The 18982-nt window shown below is 35.5% G+C and overlaps 1 protein-coding gene across 16 annotated transcripts in view; it reads right to left on the reverse strand.

Moving 5' to 3' along the window:
* Window positions 1–18982, reverse strand: part of PAM (peptidylglycine alpha-amidating monooxygenase) — a 286118-nt gene that overhangs the window by 184220 nt on the left and 82916 nt on the right. For 2 of the 16 annotated variants that reach the window (XM_049707364.1, XM_049707363.1), the window contains exon 3: window positions 13390–13511. The exons of the other annotated variants lie outside the window; for them this stretch is intronic. The gene's annotated coding sequence lies outside the window, so the exon portion shown is untranslated. The remainder of the gene's footprint in view (window positions 1–13389; window positions 13512–18982) is intronic. 16 annotated transcript variants of the gene reach the window in all.

An 18982-nucleotide genomic window follows, 5' to 3' on the forward strand; every position in this document is an offset into this window, starting at 1 on the left:
GGAAATATGTTCTCCCTCTCATAAGTTTGTCATTTCAAGCATGTTATAAAAGCAGGATCTTACAGTGGGTAATCTTTTAGACTGGCTTTTCACTTAGCATAATGCCCTTGGGATCCATCCAAGGTGTTTCATGTAACAATAGTTCATTCTTTTGTACTGCTGAGTTTTATTTCATAGTATAGATGTACTACAGTTTGTATAACTATTCACCTTTCGCAGGACATTTACATTGTTTCCAGTTTTAGGCTTCTACAAATAATGCTGCTATGAGTAAGCATGTACAGGTTTTTGTGTGAACATAAATTTCTATTTCTCTGGGATAAATGCTCAAGAATGTAATAACAGGGTCACATGATAATTTTGTGAAAATGTCCTACTCTTTCCCAAAGTGACTACACCACTTTACATTCCCACTAGCAATGTAAGAGTGATCCAGTTCTCCACATCCCTACCAATATTTGACGTTATCACTAATTTTTAATTTTAGCCAGTGTTATAGGTATGTAGTATTTTCTCATTGTGCTTTTAATTTGCATTTCCCAAGTGGGTAGTGATGTTGAGCATCTTTTCATGTGCTTATCTGCCATCTATCTTTTCAGTGAAATGTCCATTCATATCTTTTTTCCATTCTCTAATTGGATTGCTTGTTTTAACCACAATTTTGTGAGCTTTTGTGAATTTGAGAGCTCGTCAGATAATGTGGTTTGCAGATATTTTCTTCCAGTATGTAGCATGTCTTTACATCTTCTTCACAGGGAGTTTCGTGGAGCAAAGTTTTTAGATTTGATGAGGTCCAATTTATCAATTTTTCCTTTTATGGATTGTGATTTTAATGTCAAGTCTAAGAACTTTTTGCCCAGTTCTGAAGATTTTCTCATTTTTCGCTAAGTTTTCGAGTTTTATGTCTTACATTTAACTCTGTGATACATTTTGAGTTAATTTTTGTGTAAGGTGTGAGGTCTAGGTTTTTATTTTATTGCTTTTGAATACCCATTTGCTTGGACCATTCATTTTGAGATGCACCCTAACTTAACAGCAACTTTGCAAAGAGAAAAAATCAAGTCATCACACTAATTGTACATATCAAATATAAGAAACCACAGTTCTAGAAACTAGAACCACCTAAAACCTAGTATCACTATGCATATCCAATGGAGAAATGATGTCTGGCTCAGAGTCTGACTCATAAAAGTCATTCAATAAGCCTGTGCATTAATTGTTTGCTTTTTCTCACATTTGTAATTGTTTTGATTTAATAAATAATGATTAAATCATTACATTGTTGTTGTTGCCTTAAAATAACATAGCAATACTTGGAGTAAATTGTGGCAGACCACATCACACAACACTCCACATCAATCCCATTTACTTAAATAAAGTAACTTCTTTTAAAAAATTTACATGTGTTCTTTAGTCCCTTTCAATGCATTTACATATATGTGAATATACATATACATAAATTTAGGTTGTATTTTGTGAAATCAAATGATCAATATTTTACCCTCTGTGTTTTTCTCCCATTTTTAAGTCCTTCCCCCACCCTGAGGTTAGTTGAATCATGACTTAATTTTTGTCAGTAATTTTTTAATCCATCAGGAATATATTTTTGTGTATTGCATGCGATAGGAGTCAAGTTTTATTTTTCACAAATAATTACCCAATTTGGGGTATGAATGAATGAAATCTTATCTAGACAGTCTTGACACATGCTATGTACCTATATAAATTTAAGCATATTTTCCAGATGTTTATTCTTTTTCATTGACTTAACTATCATTTTTATTGTCAGATTTTAACTTTAGATATCTGACAGTTCAAGTTCTCCTTGTCTTATTTGTCAATATTTTGTTAGATACTATTATTTCTGCTTATTTTTCAAGACAAATTAATAAATCTATATTTTCAAGTTCAAAAAAACAGTCCTAGTGAGTTTCTGATTATGAGCAAATTTATAAATACTTTTAGGACATGCTCTATATTTTTGCAACTGTTCATTTACACTCCTTAGTAAAGTTATGAAAAGCAGATTAAGAGAAATGGTTGAGAACATTCTCTAAACTTACTTTAAGCATTAAAATTCTCTTTTAACCTTTAAAGCGCTGTAAGTTTTTACGTACACACAACAAAACTGACACAGTCTTCAAAGGACAGAAGAACCATGGACTGTGCATGTTCTGATAAGTACTTAGTTCTGATTAAAAAAAAGAAGAGAGGAAATAATGATCCTTATGCTACAATGTGGAGAAACAACACTGTGTGTGTGTGTGTGTGTGTGTGTGTGTGTGTGTGTGTGTGTGTGTTTGTAGGAGTTTGAGGGTGAGCAGGTGGAGAGAGTAGAAAAAGCAAGCCTTGCTTCTGGGCCCAGAATATATAAATAAACAGTATGTTATTACTCCAAGTGCAGAGGACAACTGTCATAATAAGTGCAAATTGAAACCATTTAATCTGGGAAAAAGAGATCGTATAAACCCAGTAATTATGCTGAGTACAATTTGTTAGCATGAGTTGCCCGAAAGAATTAGGTAATTTCACTCTAAATAACTGAATTTTAATGAAGCTTATTGTGTGTTATTTCTTATTTCTATCCTAGTTTGTTTACTATTCACAATGACAAAATTGTCTTAATGACAGACAGCTCAATGACAGACACTATTCCTATACTGAAAGGGACAAGGTAAAATCAAGTAAAGAATATGTTTCTTCTAACTTTCCAACAATTAAACTAGTTTAATTATTAAGTGAAAATGTGCTCCTGTAAAAAAAACCACTAGCCTTATAATATCCCTTCCCCCCTACCACCTTCATCACAAGAATCTAATTTTTAGTTGGTCATACTGCTGCTCAATTAAAGGACAACATGGCCCAGCCTCAACTGCAGATGGGTAAAGCCATGTGGCAAAGTTTGGTTGTGTGCCCCATTTCTGCCCCTTCTTCACTTTTGCTGGTTAAAAGGGGCATATGCTGACTGGAGGCTCAACAGCTGTACTGGACCAAAAGGACAGGGGTTATACTGTAAAGATAAAAGGTGCTGAGCCAGAAGGAGTCTGGGTCCTTGATGAATATAAGGAAAAGCCATACCACCTTATCTCCAAAATTCTTTCATTTGTGATAGCAATTAAGTTCTATCTTATTCAAGATATTTCACATATTTTGTTATATGCCACTGAACCCAATCCCAAATTAAATAGCACTACTGCTGCCCAGGAAGATCAAAGACTGTGGAACCCAATGTATTAAACTACTCTTATACAGAAATTTCTTTTTAAGTTTTCATTGTTATAAAGATTCGCTATGTCCAAGTCAATACATTTTAATTTTATGTCAAAAATTTCCAGCAAAATAGACAATTATTTTCTCTATACTTTGATTTATCCATCAATATCAACACTTCTGAATACAAACAAAGAATATACAGTCATTCCCCAGAATCCACGGGGGATTGGTTCAAGACCCCCATGGATACCAACGTATACGTCCACTACATTTTCTGTTGATCTATATTTTTTCATTAATTTAAGAGATCTTTACTCTTTCATTTAGAATCCTTACTGTCTTCAAATGTTATCATGCAAGTTCACATAAAATCTTCTAATATATCGACCCAAATAATAACACTTCTCAACTATGCCATAATATGTAGAGTTGTTTCCTTAAAAATACTGCCATAAACCAATTTTTTCCATATTTTTGTGGTTATTATTTAATGTCAAACTCTCTCCTAAAAACTTTCATCCTTTAATCCTGCTGTTTGACTTCCAAATCTATGAAATAGAAAGGTACTATAGACAGAAAGTATATGTCCCCCCAAAATTCATTTGTTTAAATCCTAATCCCCAATGTGATGGTATTTGGAGGTGGGATCTCAGGTAGACAATTAGGTCTTGAGAGCAGAGCCCTCATGAATGAGATTAGTGTTCTAATAAAGGAGGCACTAGAGAGCTCCCTCACTCCTTCCTCCATGTGAGGATGAATGTGAAGATGGCCATCTATGAATCAACAAGTAGGTTCTCACCAAATCTACTGGAACCTTGATCTTGGACTACTTGCCTCCAGAACTGTGAGAAACACATATTTGTTTATAAGCCATACAATCAATGGTATTCTGTTACAGCAGCCCAACTGGACTAAGACAAGAGGATTATGATCAATTTTCTTATACTATTCTGCGTTTATTCTGGAGATTCTCATTCCTCACTCCCACCTATAAATTAAAGGAAATCTGTATTAATTACACTTACAGTTGCACAAAAATCAAGAAGGACATTAACTCTAGATCAAAAATGTCTCTTGTCCTTTAGCAATTCCTTTTTGGAGCCAAAAGAGTTGATGAAGTGTTTGTGGATGTTTCTGACAGACAGAAACGAGGCTGTTATGATCACTTAAAATAGTTAAAAGATACTTATATTCGAGATTCATCTTCCTTTTTAAGTTTCAGTTTTAGTATTTGGTTTAGGATGCTACATCTAAGAAAGTAGATTCATTTGTCTAGTTACAGGTAAGGGTGGCTGTGAGACTCTGGAAGAGAGAAAAGTAATAAGAAGTGGGGAGTACACCAATCATTTATTTTATAAATATTCATTTGTTCAATAAATAATTTATAGGGGTTTAAAATATATCATTGGCAAAATACATAAAGATCCTGGCCCTCATGAAGCTTATATTCCAGCAGGAAAATGGACAATAAACATACCTAAGTCAATAACATAGTATGTTAAAAGGTGAAAATCATCATGGAAAAAAGAAAAAGGGAAGAAGAGTAATGGAGAGATGGACAGCTGGGTGAGGTGTGGGGTAAGTTGCAAGCCTGTAAGGGGGACATTTGACTAAGACTCATAGGTAGTTAGGGAATGAGCACAGTGGGTATCTGTAGACGTCTCCAGGTAGATAAAAGAGCTGGAGCTAAGCAGCTACAAGGAGGCGAATGCGGTTGAACCAAGAAGGGGGAGCAGATCGGGCAGGTAATGGAGAATGGATTGTAGATACTTGTAGCTCACTCACTGTAGGGACTTTGGTTTGTTCCCTGAGTCAAATGGAGAGTCACCGCAGAGTCTGGGAAGAATGGCGTGATTGGGTTTCTATTTTAAAAAGATCACTTTGGCTTCTTTATTGAGAATGGACCTGGGGGAAGGGAAGAGAAAGGGTTTATACCATTCCTGCTTAGACAAGGAAATTATATGATATTGTTGTTTTCTGCTGTAATCCCGGTGGTCCAATCAGGGTGGGTGAGATAACAAGATAACAAGTGGTTGAAACCTGGATATATTTTGAAGGTAGAGACAGGATATCCTAATGGATTGTGTATGCGATGTGAGAGAATTTAACTACAGAAGACCTCACCCAGGAAAAGTAAAGGAGAAACAAGAAACAAACAGATGAGGTTGTAAGACATCCAGGGAGAGAACTAGGAAAGAATATTGATTAGTTTTTGTTCTTCACCCCAGGTAGTGATGACAAAACCCATGACCCTTTCACATGTTAAAGAATATACCCTAACTAGAAAACGGAGTACTCCACTCAGAGATGCCTCTGAAGCCAGACAAGTTGTTTCAAATTGATATATAGTAGAGTGAATTCACTTGGTTTTCTTTTCAAAATGTAAAGAGGAGTAGGCAAAAAAAAATACAGTAATAAAATACAGTGCAAACCTTGAAGATGGATATCATCCAGAGTTACTGGCTGAAGACATTTTTGTGAAGCGCTATTTTTCACAATAGCATCTATGTTTTATAGGTCAAAATAAAGAAGACATGTTTTGTCTTGCACCATATTTAATGTCCTCTGTGTCTTGGAATGCCAAAACATCTCTCTTTGTGAATTGTCACCTCTGGCTGATGACAGCTTTATCCTGGTAGCAATGATTATTAAACAGATCTGCAACAGAGCCACAGAAGTGAACAAGGAGGTCAAGGGGAATGAAAACAAAGAACGAAGTAGAAGAGGTATAATATTAAATCTTACAGGAGAAGTACTTATTACCCTATAATTTTAATAAATACATATATTTAAAGGCAATGTTTTTTTTTCTCTTTTTAGAAAAATATATATAGACTTGCATGTGGCTAATTTACTTTTTCTCCCTTTTTTCTTTCTGTTCCCGTAATCTAATTACCGATTGTATACTTTGCCAACAGCTCTAACAGGGGAATAATTTTAAAAAAAACAAACTGCAAAACCCAGCACCCATCTGCTCTTTCATCCCTAGCACCGTTTTGATGATGTTTATAATTCCTTTTACAGTAATAAAGTATCTGCTCAGTGATTAATAATTCAAAATATAGTAAAAGAAAACCAAACAAATGGCTCAATGTAAGAAAGCGGAATAAGAAATAAGTTTGAACACAATGTAGTATCTGTCAAAATGAAGAAAAGCAACATGTTTTATGGGCAGAGCAACTGAGCTGTATATTTAAAAATCTAGTATCTAGTCAAGAATGGCAGTGGACATTTTTTCCTTCTGAAAAACCTGATTATATTACTGTTACATCATTTGTCTGATGTCTTATTAATTGAAAATTGCCTTCTAGTAGCTGCCTTCTACCCTGCTATTTCAACTACTGATTGTAGTTCTACTGGATTTGTGATATCATCATGAAAGATGGATATAATTGGTCTCAATCCAAGACTCTCTTCTCAACCCCACCCACTCAAACCTCTTTAACTTTTCATGTTAAGCCTCTGCATTTTAAAGATGGAAAGAAGGATGCTCTCTGCAGCTTATCCACCAAATGCATCAACTGACACAATTATCTAACTGATCCACTTTTACTTTCAGCCACTAAATGCATTTCAAAAGAACCAGGAATGGAAATACCTCTTGCCTCTTCAGGCTTTCTATGGAGTTTAACTCTTTCCAATAACAAATCTCTGAAAGTGTGGGGGGGGGGAAACAATGATTCTACATGGAATCCTTGAGTATAAACTGAAAAACAACGGGAGCTAGTTTTGATAGAAAGTGAATGAAATTTCACATGGAGAGGACTTCGGGGATACTAGCAGTGTTCTGTTTCTTGACCTGGGTGGTGGTTCCATAGGAGTTTGTAGCTATTCTTTAAACTGTCTATGCTCTATGCATCTGTAGGTATGATATATATCACAATAAAAAGTGATATTTCAAGGATTATTCCAGACCTCTGATTCTGTATTTATTACATGCTAGTCAATCCATCACTGTCAACTTTCCATATTAAAGAATATTTAACTGTGAAAAACCAGAAACTCTTCCATCTTAATCAAGATTTTTAATCAAGAATTAAGGACATTCATGATATATGTGTTATCACTAATGGATTAGAATAGGAAGCAGAGGCTGCAATTCTGCCCTCTCCTCACTATTTTCTTCTTATTATTTACTGATCATGGACAGAAACTCATTATGAAACAATCATTCCCTTTGAAGTCACAATAAAATAAAAGCAAAAGAAAACCAGACATTTACCTTGGGAGTACAATTACAATGATGCTATGTTTCTCTTTTAAATAATAAGAATTATTATTCAACCCAAATCTTAGGAATTTAAGTAAGTTTCTCTGCCACATATGAAGAAAACAGAAGTTAGGAAATTATTAAATCATATTCATATATTTTTCTCTTTTCTCTATTACATTCAGCTGAATTTAACTTTTTTACTATCTAGTAATTGACATTTTAGAAAGAACAATATAAAAATGGTCTTTAAATGTAGCTATTTTCACAAAAATCAAACTTAAGCATTTGTGTTGTTTATCCTTCCCCCTTTGGGGGAGTAATTCATGTCCAAAGAACATAATGGCCAGCCTTTTAAGACTGGTATGACTAAAAACGGTGAAATCACATACAGACATAAAAAGACTTTACCAGAAGTAGTGGGAAAATGCCATGTTGTTTAAAGGCAATGACTGCTAATCTGTAAACTGATGATACTCATGTACTTTTTTTTAACTAATGAAAAAAGACTGCAAACTGTTTTAAAACTGTAAGAATGAACTCACTGTGATTAATTTCTTTCCATCTTCGAAGTGGGCAAACAAGGCAGCTAAATATTCAAAATGTAATTTTCTTTTTAAATGTTGCTTTAAAATGTTTTAAAATTTTTCCATGAAAAGTTATAAATATCTATACTGATTCCTGTAAATGCATGATGACATCATCCACATAAAATATTTCTTTAGGTCATGGCATTTTTCTCAGCGTTACATTATAATTTAAGGTAAGCCACATAATCGATTGCATTATAATGAATCACGCAGACCTTCAAACGACTTGTCTAATTTCACTTTGCAGTCTAAAAGTGCATATATAATTATGCTGTTTTCTATGTGTCTCTAATGTTTCTTCTGATAAACTCTAAATGTGGTTCAGCATCCTGCTCTCTTCGGTTGAGAAAAATATAAATAGCAAAAGAGAGTAAACTAGTTATTAAGGTACCGTTTACATTTTACTTAATTGACAAGAATACATTAAGTTACTTGAATTAACCCCTTACATTTTATGTTTTCATTTAATCACTTAGATATTAGAAAGGAGAGAAGTATATATGTGTGTTGAAGTTATCATAAGGGCAAGCAGTATAAGATTAAACAATTTATTAATTTGGTTTAAAAATACAATACTTTCTGAAAGTTACTTGTTTCAGACACTGTGTTAGCCTCTGGAAAAACAAAGATGAATAGAAATGATGCTTACCTGGGGACCTCCCTGGTGACACATTGGTTAAGACCCCGTGCTCCCAATGCAGGGGGCCTGGGTTTAATCCCTGGTCAGGGAACTAGATCTCACATGCATGCTGCAACTAAGAGTTTGGCCACAACTAAGGAGCCCTCAATCCGCAGCTAAGGAGCCCACTGCCACAACTAAGACCCAGCGCAACCAAATAAAGAAAGAAATATTAAAAAAAAAAAAAAAAGAAAAGAAATGATGCTTACCTGGCTTTTAATGGGGCAAATGCGGATGGCATTTTGGAAAGGAATGGAAGACAAATTATTGCAAGGCAATGTGAGAAGGCCTATAATATTTATAGAAGCAAATTCAACATGTTGTGTGGTACTGGGGGATGAAGCAAGGGGCTGGTGGAAGAGGAGGAAAACCTTCTAAAATACATAATAATTAGTGAATTCTTATAGGGAGTAAGAAAGTGAAGGCCTATAAAGGAAGGACAGTCCATCTGTATCTCCCACATATCCCTGGAGAGGGAGAAGAGGTATGGCGTGCCATTGGCTTCAACTCTAGGTACGTGGAAAGCTGTGAATGCAGCCAGGCTATTATGAGTCTGTGGGCTAGAGTGAAGGCAACAAGGGCACAAGAAGGAAAAAACAGCTTGCTCTTTCGTATCATTCAGGATTCAGCTTCCCTGTGGGGTGAGTGGCCTTCCCTCCCCACCCAGTACAATATCATACTGCTCTGTCACTACTCCCTGCCTTGGCCTATTCATAGTGAACATTATCCCTTGTTTAAGTTGTTCACTATTCACCCTCCTCACAAGACGGTAAGTTTCCAGAGAGCAGGGAGGTGTATTTCTAGCCCCTAGAATAATGCCTGGCATACAGTAGGCACTTGATAATAAACTGGAGGAATTAAATCAGCAAGAAAAGAGAAAGGAAAAGGATACAGGAGGACACGAAGAGTGGTCCACATAAAAAATGGACAGGAAAAGAGAATAATAACAATAAACCACTGTCTCAAATGTTCCCCATGCACCAATCCCCTCAGCTGCCCCAGAAGACATTCCCTACCAAAAACTTCAAAAAAAACACTTTGAAGCCACCAGGCCTGCCACATATTCTACATATTACAAAAGCTTGTCAGGTTGAAAGCCAGAACATCAATTGCATTTTACATATATTGCTATTTCAACTGAAAAGTGAAAAAAATACATCCTTAATGGGGAATATTATAATTGAGGGCTCATTCAAATAAGTAGGTTTTTCAACATAAACTATTAATCTGTTCAATAATCATATCTGTTAGAAAGTAATGGAATACTATTGTGTGAACCACAAGTTCAAATTCCTATCCCGAGCACTTAAATTTTTTTCACAAACATCACTATATTAATCTGCCTTTTTTGCATTTACTGCTGTTATATTCAAAAATTCAATCTCTTAGACAAATGGCAATTCAAGAGCACAATTCAAGTGATATATATATTATTCCTTTTGACTACAAACGTATATTTGCCCATTCAGTTTTTCTTTTTCATTCAAATTTTGCAACAGCTGTTACATGATATATTTCTGAATACAAAATACACACTCTGCTTTCTCAACTACTATAATATACAGGAATTTCTACAACCTCTCATCTTCTCTGAAACACTTATAATATATTATAAATTTAAATTAAATCACACAGAAGTTATTTATGCTACTTTCTTTGACTTAACTTGAATATGTTAATTGTATTCAATGTATCTTGCAGGTTAAAAGTAAAATGTCACGAGCCTCATTATTTAAATTCCATAAAAGAAAACCATCTTTGCTGAAATATTTTGACATATACAAGGAAACACTGTACCTAATGTTACTCATCAGCAAAAATTAAATATCTTTTGGTATTATAATTCCCTCAACATTTGGGGGATTCTTCCAGTTTTGGTACACTTTTTTCTATTCCACCTTCAGATATGTGAATCCTATAAGGAGATAAGATGAATTTAAAAGGAAAAAATTAGGAATGCTCTTGTTTATAAAGAATCCCCTTTGAACAATTTAGAGATTCAATTCCAATAACAATCAAGTTTTTTTTAGCTTGACAACCCAGCGGCCACCAAAGACAGAGACCACAACAATGCTCATTACTCTTTAATGAGTTGGCAGCTAAGTAAATTTCTTTAAGTGCACCCAAGTCCCATTCTCCGGGAAGAGATGATTATTGGTCACTGCTTAGTTTGTATGTTTTTACTGAAGCCAATATGCACACCACCGAAGAGAAGGGGCCAGCTGTGTGACCCTGACATGTCTTATAAACCTGGAAACTGTCACCCACTAAACAGGCCACTGTGAGGGCTAGATGTGGCAATACATATAAGAATGGCTTGAAAACTGTAAAATGCCATATACATGCAAGATTCATATTACTACCAGTAATGGCTAAAAAAAAAAGTGAAGTCATTGATTTCTCTCTTTCCCTTCTATGGAAGATTTGAACCACAGGGAAAAAAAAAACAGACTGAAAAATAAACCCAAATGGTCCCTTGCACCAGTGTCTGTATACAATACACACAGCAGTAAATGCACAGGAAGTAGATAGATACCATCTTCTCATGCCTGGGTTATTGTAATTGCCTCCTAACTTATCTCCCTGCTTCTGCCCTTGCCACCTTATAATCTGTTCTCAATACACAGCAATCATAGCAAGCCTTTGAAGCTAAAGTAGTCCATGTCACTCCCCTGCCTAACACCTCCTGCAGCTTCTCATTTGGGTCAGGGTAAAAAAAGCAAGAGTCCTTTCACTGGCATGCAAGGCCCTACAAAACCAGCCTCTTAGTCCCCTACCCCACACTGGCCCCTTGCTGTTCTTTACACAGCACGTTCCCACTTCAGGGTCTCCGTACTTGCTGTTTCCTCTGCCTAGAATATTGTCACTCCTTGTAGCCAAGTGGTTTCCTCTCTTGATCACCTTCAGTCTCTGTTCAATTGTCACCTCTGTGAGGTCTTCACTGACCTCCACATTTTAAATTGCAACCTCCCTGTGCTCCTAGCCTCCCCCACCTCCCTTTACTACTCCAAAATACTTAGCCTCATTACAGTATTTTAGTAATAGTGTTTAATCTCTGACTATAAGCTCTATGCGAGCAGGGATTTTTGTATATTTCGTTCACCATTATACCTCCAATAGCTAGCTCAGGACATAGCAGGACATCAGTAAATATTTGTTAAATTAATAGATACGCAACTTTCACATCATAAATATATGTGAGCCACCTGTAAACTACTACAATATTATAGCAAACTTTATTAAACTCAGGTTCAAGCCAAATGTTGCAAAAAGAAGGGGAAAAGATTATACAAATAATGCAGAAAGAAAATGAGATTTTTTCTCTTTTTAAAAATCATCACAAAGGAAAAACACCAAATCATGCCTAGTGAATCAATAAACTGATTAAACTCAGAAGAGTTCCAACATATTCATAAAATCTTTCATTTAACCAAATACTCAATGTAAAATGAAAGAACATATTTCAAGTCCATCTTTGACTAAAATTTTCAAAAATGAAAATGGGAACCATTTAAGGTCGAACACATTCAATAATTAAATTAATTATATATGCCTTTGATTCTCCTCTACATGTAATCAGAATTGTCACTAAAACAAGTAGGAGATACCAATACCTCTGCGTTTTGGTCCCACAAACACATAAACACATAAAAACAAAGTTTGTATTTTGGCCATTCTATTATAACAGCTTATTGGACAATCACAAATAGCTCAATGTAGGATCTGTTGCCAGAAAACGTGGGTCTCTGGGGGACAGGAGTAGGATGCCACCTTGGTAGTTCTGAGCTCCACTCATCAGAATGTGAAGAAGCCAAACCTCTAGCTGCCTTTCAAGTATTGATGGCAAATGAATCAAATACTTAAAACAAAAAACTTATTTCTTCTAGGAAATCAAAATCTTGCAAACAAGATCTGGCAAAATTATGATTTTTACAGTAGCTGTTTCAGGATTAAGCTTATTGAATCCTGGTGTCTAACATACTTTTATGCCATTTTATTTAAATGGCCACATCAAAACAGAAAAGTAGAGCTTTCATTCATACGATGTTTGATCCTGACAATGCGTTCATTCCCTCTCCCAATATCCTGTAGCACTGATGATCTTTATAAAACAAGCTTTTGTACTTTATTTCTTGTATGTCCATATTATTTCTACACAAGAGCTCCTTGAGGGTAGAAATCCTCAATTAATAAATAATTTGACAAGGATGAATCCCTGTTTATAATATCATCAAAGAAAAACAAGCTAAAATGTTTATAAGTAATGGGAAGCAAAGCTGTAGGCACTGGCAGGATATAACGAGTGGGGCCTCTACATTCCCCCAACCAATAGCAGGTAAATAGGACTTCTGGAAAAGATATGATCCCTACAAAATTTGCCTTTAGAGTCCTCAGCTTCTCCTTTATTCACCTTCTCTCCTTCTTCTATAGTCCAATGCATTGATTGCTATTTTGTTGTCACACTAATTGACATTTTCAGGTATTGACTAAAAATGAAGTTGCTCAATTTTTTCATAGACTTTTCTTTTAATCTTTCTAATAATACAGTTGATGAGACAGTATTACTTTCATTTTACAGATGAGGAACCAGTGGCCTAAGTGAAGTTATGTAACTTTAACTTGTTCAGTGACATAATGTCTCAGAGAAAAGGCTTAATCTCAGGACTGACTCAAAGCCTATGTTCCTAGTTCCTTACCTGGTCTGTCTCCTGTTTGTCTAGAGTTGATTATGTGCCCAGCTGTGCAGTTTATACACTTTCATGTGAATGAGCTTCCCATGACTTATCGCTGCAACCAGTTCTTGCAAGGAAGCTGGTATCTAATTACAGAATAAAGGGCAGTATATAAGAATAAAAGAAAATGGGGATAATATTTGGGAGAAAGAGAACATGCAAGCCCCTGAAAATACACCAGACTAGCTTGGCCTTGTCCTAGGTGTGAGCATGGGTTAGTGCTGGGCCTGCATTGAGAGGATGCTAGCTCCAATAATATTTTAGTATTCTTGTTAGAAAGGAATTACTGTGTATCCCCCAAATAATTAACACAGTGATAGACACAAAGTAGAACTCAAATGCCAGGACACAGAAAAGTTTGGAAAGTTGTGATCGTGGCTAAATTTGATCATTTCCCAATTTTTCAAGCTACAAAGAACCACAAAAGAAGTAGAGGGAACAGCCTGAGACCATCTTTAAAGCCTGGGTTTCAATGGAATGTAGGACTCTGGTACCTCTGGTTACTAAGGTGATAAGATGAAAACATAGAGCATTGTCACAGGAAAGGCAAATGGCTGGAGGAAGGTGAAGTGTGTATGACAGGGAGAGAGAGAGAGAGTTCTAATTAAAAAATGATAATACCATAACAGAATGCCAAGAAATTCATTTAGCATCTTAACAAACTTTAAAAATTGTACAACATGAGCACAGCAGTTTTTTCTAGTTAAAGTAAATACTGTATGGGAAAAGAGTTATTATTGTTAGATATTTACTGTGTGCCAACAATGTTATCCAGGGAAATAACACAAACTACATCCACAGGGCTTAAAAATGGTATGAAATACAGTTGAATTATTCATAACATCACAATACAAACAATTACTCTTAGCTGTTGATAAACATATTTCTACTCCACACACATATATGTGCATGTTTGGGCAATTATAGGCATACCTTGTTTTACTGTGATTAGCCAATAATTTTTTACAAATTGAAAGTCTGTGGCAACCCTGCATCCAGCAAGTCTATCAGCACCATTTTTCCAACAGCATTTGCTTACTTCATGTCTCTGTGTCACATTTCAATAATTCTTGCAATATCTCAAACTTTTTCATTATTAATTATTATATTTGTTATGATGATCTATGATCAGTGATCTTTAACTTACTATTGCAAAAACATTACGACTCACTGACGAATCAGATGATGGTTAGCATATTTTAGCAATATAGTATTTTTAAATTATGTACATTTTTTAGACATAATGCTATTGCACACTTAACAGACTGCAGTAAAGTATAAACATATCTTTTGTATGCATTAGGAAACAAAAAAATTGGTGTGACTCCATTGATTGCGATATTCACTTTACTGTGGTGGTCTGGAACTGAATCTGCAGTATCTTTGAGGTATGCCTGTACTTATAAATAATTCAAGCTAATTTCCCAAAGATTTAATCCATGTTGAAATGTGTCCTTTAAAAAGCTGATGGCACACTTTGTAAAAAAGAGCTTAGTAATGAAGAGTCATGCTTAAAAAGATGTGCATATGAAACTACGTTTTTCTTTCTCACATTATTTCTGCATTTCCTTTTTTATTTTTTTTTTTGCGGTATGCGGGCCTCTCACTGTTGTGGCCTCTCCCGTTGCGGAGCACAGGCTCTAGACGCGCAGGCTCAGCGGCCATGGCTCACGGGGCCATGGCTCACGGGCCCAGCCGCTCCGCGGCATGTGGGATCTTCCCGGACTGGGGCACGAACCCGTGTCCCCTGCATCAGCAGGAAGACTCTCAACCACTGAGCCACCAGGGAAGCCCTATTTCTGCATTTTCGAAACTGAATAATAAGCATGATATTTTTAACAAGATAATTTTCACTTTCTTTGCATATAATAAAAATGTCAGAATCTTAACTTTTCATGCCTACATGATGGATTACAAGGTTATAAAAATGTATTCAAAATAAAGGTTTTCATGAGGTTTATAATAAAATGACTAGGAGAAATGAAAACAAGATTAGTAGCCAAAAGAACTGGGTTCTAGCCCAGACTCTACTTCAAACTAGTTATGTGACCTTGATCTAATTGAAGAATATCAAACCTATGTCTTCCAACAGCCCAAATCCCAGAGCTGACATGGAAGTTGAAACTTATCCATCCCTGGGCTAGTAAGTTAACTGCTGTGAACTTTGTATTCTGAACTATAAATCAAGAGAGTTGGCTTCTGAGTTACTGTGCAACCCTAAGACGCTCAGATACCCAAAAAGCCAGAGTCAGAGATCTAACATCTGTTAAAAGCACTGTTCCTACTAAATCTGTGAGACTCCTTTAACCACACACCCACATCTTTTTCAAAGCAAAGATGCTTAATTTGACAGATACTGTAATATTCTTAATTAACAGAAGAAGAATACCATTCAGTAATACAGACAACATAACGGGAAATAGACACGGGCCACATTCTTGGCAACCTAGGTATTTGATGGTGTCAAATAACCAGTTAGAATGTTAACTGACTAAGATGATTTAAATGCTCCTTATGATGTGAATCTGATTTCTAGTATTATCAAATCTCCTGTAAAGACCTCTACCACTCAAGCTTAATGATCAGGACTTTCTAGGGTATCTTCAATTCAGAGGAATTTCAGGTAATAGGAGAGTAATGGAGAAGAAGAGGCAAGTAGTTATGAGTCTGTATCTAAAAATACCCGGAAAAAGTCAATAAAGCATAATAACGGTGGCCCAAGAACACATTTCAGTGCTGATGCTGACGTACCACACCCTGTATAAAGTACTGAGGTTCAGTACAGTGACAAATTAAGCCACAAGCCAGCAGATACTGCAGTTCTTCAACAGAAAGGTCTAGCCAATTACTAAAAACTATCTCACTCTAATGACTTCAACCTTCCTGTAGTAAAAGACAAAGAAAGAATATATAAGATTATATTACTCTGGGCTTCCTTGGTGGCGCAGTGATTAAGAATCTGCCTGCCAATGCAGGGAACACGGGTTCGAGCCCTGGTCCAGGAAGATCCCACATGCCGCGGAGCAACTAAGCCTGTGTGCCACAACTACTGAGCCTGTGCTCTAGAGACCGTGAGCCACAACTACTGAGCCGACTAGTCACAACTACTGAAGCTTGGGCGCCTAGAGCCCGTGCTCCACAATAAGACAAGCCACTGCAATGAGAAGCCCGCACACCGCAATGAAGAATAGCCTCCGCTCGCCGCAACTAGAGAAAGCCCGCACGCAGCAACAAAGACCCAGTGCAGCCAAAAATAAATTAATTAATTTTTTTTTTTAAAAAAAGAATGAATGCCAGCCACACAACTATGACAGTCACACCAGTGCATGCCAGCTAGATCTAAGCCCTGGTTACAGATAGAAATATTTACCTAATAGATTGAAAGAAATTTATGTATATCGTTAGATTAGTTTAATATTGACCTAGTATAATTCCAGAGCCCAGAAAGAGGGACTAATTAATCCTTTCCAGGTTCTGAGATTTCTAAAGGTTATACGCACATGAACAGTCTGTATACATTTGAATAAAAGATAAGGTATATTCAGAATTATTTCTCACAAGTACAATTTTCTAAAAACAAAAAACTCCTATCTGCTAATTTGGGGCTCTTTAATTTAAAGACTACATATTAAAGATCCAAAAGGGGGCAGCTGTTTATATGAATATATTCTGAAATATATGTCCAAAATTTAGCTACTTTACATATTAAGTATAACCATTTAAAGATTAGTTTTTTGGGTTTTTTTTTCATGAAATACAGAAACATCAGCCTAAATTGGAGTACCTGGAAAATGTTTTGTACGTATGACTCTTAGCTAAATTTGGAGTACCCAAGCTCTATCACAAGGATCTCATCTTCACATTACTAATAACTTACCATTACTGAGTGCTTAGCATGTGCTAAGGTCTTTGAATTGTTATATATCATTGAGTCTTTAAAATAACTCTGTGAGGTATGAACTCCTCATTTGTAAATGCAGTTGATTTAGTCATATATTTATATTTTAAGCCTAGGTTGAGGGCCGTATCTACATTGGAGTTTACATAGCTTCATTCACTTTTTTTTTCTTTTAAATAAAAAGCAAACAAAGAAATGACCAACAATCAAGGCCACAGCTGAAGTCAGCATGTATTCAGCTCCAAAACCCAACCATTTGCATTTCCGTTTCCATTTACCACAAACTAGGGAACAAAATTTACTGAGCACTTTCCATATGCCAGACATTGTTAGACACGATTCAATCTCATGTAACCCTCACCACCACGCTAAGACAGGTATCTCTAGCCCCATTTAACGATGAGAAAACCGAAGCTCAGAGAGGCTAAGTAATTTACACTAGGTAGTCAGAGAGCAGGTAGTAAATCACAGCTCTGATACTGAAGTCAGTGTTCCCCAGGTTGTACTCCGTGGTTTCTACAGCACAGACACAACCGATATTCAAAGTCATGACCAGATGCCATCAAGACAAAGTAAATGTAGAGCCAATAAAATACATCCAAGAAGTAAGGGAAATAAATAGAACATTTTAGAAAAAAATTGAGAACAGTTTCAAAAGAAAAAATTAAAATTAGTATGACGTAAAGTTTTACTATACAATAAACTTTGTTTTTTAAATCTAAATTATTCAGTGTAGTCTGAGTGGTTTTTACATTAAATTCATAGTGACCTTCAAAAGATACTGTAATTTATATTTTATATTCCATTGGAATCTTAGCTATAGAAAAGTATGCTTCATGAAAACAAACTTGGGATATTTCAAATTTATAGACATTTTCTAAAAGTAATAATATTTATTTAAAATGTTCATTATTCATATTAAGATATTATTTAAAACAAAAGGGAAAAAGAATTATAGAATATGATCAGGAATGTGTCATAAAACAAGTTTACTAATATTTTAACTTCTTTTATTTTCCAAGGATCATAATGTCTCAACATACTTATATTATCATCCCAGGGATTAACAGCTGGCTTGTTGAAAGAGGATAGAAAAGAGAAGAATAGAATGCTTCTTGACTTTTATTCCTTTTGTAATGAATTCCAACCAAACAAACTGCCTCAGAACATTTTAAATTATCAAGTGATATACTTAAACTGAAAATATTTCTTAGCATACTTTTCTTTTAAAAGTAGTAAAAATTAGGGACATTAAAAGGAAAATTTTTCATGACTGGCTTAGAAAAGCATCTATATGTCACTGTCTTCTTAAATTCAGGTTACTCATCACATTCCTTCAATACCAACATCAAAGAAAAAAGATGAGGAGAAACTAATTTTAAGTATGTCAAGACAGAATACTTTCTGTTAAAGTCCTTGAATTTCCTAATCCAGCAGAGGAAAAGAGGTCTGAGGTCTGTGTTTTCCATTCCAAGAGTGTCAGTTACAGTGTAAAACCTGTCAAGGAGCATAGGATTACTAGCTAGAACATTTAGAAACAAATTTGTATCCTTAAAGATTGCAGTCCCAACAGAATGCTAATCCCATTACCTCAGGGAAAAGGCTTGAGGTTGACTCTTTAAATGGATTGTAAGTGGTAGGCAATCGCTGGTGCATCTC

The sequence above is a fragment of the Orcinus orca genome, chromosome 3 (assembly GCF_937001465.1).
Source record: "Orcinus orca chromosome 3, mOrcOrc1.1, whole genome shotgun sequence".
NCBI lineage: Eukaryota > Metazoa > Chordata > Mammalia > Artiodactyla > Delphinidae > Orcinus > Orcinus orca.